This window comes from Octopus bimaculoides, chromosome 21, assembly GCF_001194135.2.
Source record: "Octopus bimaculoides isolate UCB-OBI-ISO-001 chromosome 21, ASM119413v2, whole genome shotgun sequence".
Classification (NCBI taxonomy): Eukaryota; Metazoa; Mollusca; class Cephalopoda; order Octopoda; family Octopodidae; genus Octopus; species Octopus bimaculoides.
The window spans coordinates 28492292-28496039 of NC_069001.1; the positions used below are offsets into that span (position 1 = coordinate 28492292).

The window sequence follows — 3748 nt, forward strand, 5'->3', positions numbered from 1 at the left end:
ACACACACACGTACGTACGCACGCTCATTAACACACACACACAGATTAAATCCCACACTGATACATAGACCCTTGTATCTCACACCAACGTGCACAAACATACACAGAGAAACACGCAGGCACACACTTACACACACAAACACACACACACACACACACCACAACCCATACAATTACGTAGAAGCCTGCAGAACACACAAACACATTTCTTCCACAAATGATCAAAGATTTCGTTTTCCCATTATTTCCAAACACACTTTATTGCTCAATTAAAAACCTCGTTTGGATGACTTGTTAAATAGCCTTAGAAACTCACTACCTCTCTGTGTATCAGCCTCCATAGGCTGAAACACGCAGCCCGATTCAATATTATGCAGACACCACTAAGATTCTGAATCAACGAAGTAGTTTCTACAGAGTTGCAGGACGAACAAGAAATAGCCATGAAAAATTTCTACAAATGATAATCTTTAGCATCACATGATTCTTGCCAATTTTTTTTATATTATGGCAGACCTGCTTTGCACTACCTTTCAGGCTCTCTGCAAGAGGAATTTAAAAAAATGACATCTTGAACTTTGTTTTTCACCCTTCCGGGGTGAACAAGAATATACCATTCCAAGATGCCTCAGTATTTTTCTGGATTTTGCGTTTTCCGTTATTGTGCTATACAGTTTATTTATCCGACATGTCTTTAAATATAATCACCTGATTATCGAGTGCTTGAATCCGATGTAAGTTGAGCCTCCAGTAAGATCATTTTATTCATTCATGTTACCTGACTATAAACTCGAAACATTTGTCTTGTAGATAGCGCTTCCCCCCGTAAAAATAAATTGTAAGAAATTACATTAAACATAGTAGAATTAGATGCATTTTGTCTTTATATAATGTTGATTATGAACCCTATATGAATACATCTCTGTATTTATATGAACCCTATCGTATACATGTCTGCTTAATCGGAGTTCAAATGGAGCTAAACAAAACCTGGAAAAACGTGAAGAACACAGTAAATTCCGTGCATTTGCGGAATAGATTTCGTTTCAAGTATTCTGACCAGACAAGCTACTTGCTAACGTGTACGCTTTTGTTGCTGAGGTTCTCACTGGGCAGTGGTTACTTCAGTGTCACTCTTTTGACAGCGGCCTCTGTAAATGTGATATGCACCGCTCAAATTTCTGAAATAAATTCTTGGATCAAGTAATTGAAAGAATATTTATTGCGTCACTAGCAATAACTGTCAAATCAAGCGCATTAAATAACATCAGCGAAACAACTCTAATGACAAAATGACAACGGTAACCGCTATAGCTAAATTGTGAGTTATTTTCTAAATATTTGACGATTGGTTCGGGTGACAACCTCGGCAAATTGGGAGATAAAATGCTTGCTGTCGAAGATGTTGTTTTTGTTATTATTGTTGTCAGTTTCGTAGTTTGCCCAGTTCATCTACGGCTGATAACTCGCTGGCTATGACCAACTCGATATTTCGTGATAGTATTTTAATCCTATTTTATTATTTCATTTTCTTCTCTCTCTGTGAATCTACTGTGTCCCTGTTCATACACTATCAGCCCTAATGGATATGAAGATTTCTTTTTGGATTATATAATTCCAATTCTCTACTTGCTGAATCGCAAAGTATCGATTGTTAAGGGAAGTAAATCTGTGCTCACAAGTGGAACAAAGACACAATAGCACGCTCACAGTCTCATGCATACACACATATATACAGTATCGCACAAACATACGAGGGATTTTCATATTCTATCTAACAAATGTCATTCACAAACACAAGTAAAGGACACCTGCCGCAGCGAACACAACTGGAGATGAAACTATGAGAGCGTCGACACAAAGCGAACTTTTGTTCAACATAGGTATATTCTAGGCCTCTCGCAAAACAGAACTCCTCGTGCAGTATAGATTGTTATCATTCAACAAGTCACCCCAAGATAGTCCTTGCTGGCAAATGAGATTTGTTCTATAACCTACACTTTGGCTACACTTCCTACCCTTTTGTTCCGTCCTTCATATTCTCCATTGGATCTTAGACAACGTCAGTTGATGTACAAATTAAGAGTGAACATTATCCGTCTAATCAAAAGCGACAGATGAAATATCTCTGGTCAGGTGATGTATTCCATGGGAAATATTAGATTTCAACAATTCTTATCGTCTCCAGCATCAAATTTTATAATTACACATTTCTCTTTGTTCATTTTTTTCGTGTAACACTGATCCACAACATCAACAGTTGGAGAACAACCAACACCCGCATCATACTCATTCTTATTCTCCTCCTACTCAACTGCCTCTCACTCTACTCCACCACCTACTTCTCCTCCTTTATCCCCTCCTCCACATCATCATCTTGATCGTCGTTGTCGTTACTGTCGGCTTTGTCGTCATCGTCGTCCACCACCACATCCACCACCACCACCACAAGCATCACCACCACCACCATCAACACCACCAACAACATCACCACCACCGCCACCACCATAATCACCACCACTAACACCACCTCCACCACTACTTCCTCATCCACATCATCCACTTCCTCTTCATCAGCATCATCGTATTGGGTAATCGCTTCAGTGATGTTAACGTCCAAAAGACGATATCATTACAAACGTACGTTTATCGTATCATATCCAACAAATGAGCGCATGCACGTGTATATACATACGCGAAGACGAGTGACTTACTGGCTAGTGCATTCGGCTATTGATCGTAAGGCCGTGAGTTCGATTTCCGGCAACGTGTTGTGAGCTTAAGCAACACAGTTTATCCCACGTGCTCCAATACACTGGCCTCTCAAATATGCGTGGTACCTGTAATTCAAAGGGTTAGCCTTGTGACATTTTGTGTCACGGTCAGTTTCCCTGGGAAAGAAGCTAAGAGTACGAGTGTTTGCGGAGTACTCAGCCACTAGCACGTTAATTTCACGAGCAGGCTGATCCGCTGACGGGATCGACTTGAAAACTCGTCAGTAAACGCATATGAAGTACTTTCTGAGTACACGAGTATGTATGGGATTAAATAATCTCCGCGTACACACGCACACACATACACGCGCACACATATAAGTACATATATATATATATATATATATATATATATATATATATATATATATGTGTGTGTGTGTGTGTGTGTGTGTGTGTGTGTGTGTGTGTGTGTTTGTTTGTATAGAAAGTAGTAACAGGTCCCTGTGTAGGACTGCCATATTGGCAAATAGACTATACTATACGGTACTGTTTACTGCATATTTTTCGATCAGAGATTTAAATCTAGTTGTATGTCGCTTTAAAAGTATATATTATGAGCAAGGTCTAGTGGCAGACCTTTCTAGCTGGCGATTGCCTTGTGCCGAGGAAGAGAAATAAACCACAAAACCTTGCTATACAGATATCTCTAAGGCTTCAAACGGGCCAATAGACTCCTTTGCTCACAATATACGAATACGGATTTTGTGTCAGCAACCAGGTGGAAAAGATGCTTTCCTGGAGCTAAAAAGTAGTAAGATCGTCCTGCGTAGGACTGCCACGTTGTACTGGCAAATAGATTTTCCTATATATGTATGTTACGAAACAGGTAGAGAAATTTGAAAAGAAAATACGAAACCGGTTATTTCTCCAAATACATTGTTTCTATACTCAAAATTTTATAACATTTTTTTTAACATAACGATTTAAATATATATTTTAACCATGTAACACAAACCTTCTGTAGTTTTTTC

At 39.1% G+C, this 3748-nt stretch overlaps 1 protein-coding gene across 1 annotated transcript in view; it reads left to right on the forward strand.

The window, feature by feature from the left end:
- Nucleotides 1–3748, forward strand: part of LOC106883108 (glutamate receptor ionotropic, kainate 2-like) — a 676112-nt gene that overhangs the window by 289460 nt on the left and 382904 nt on the right. The gene's annotated exons all lie outside the window — the stretch shown is intronic.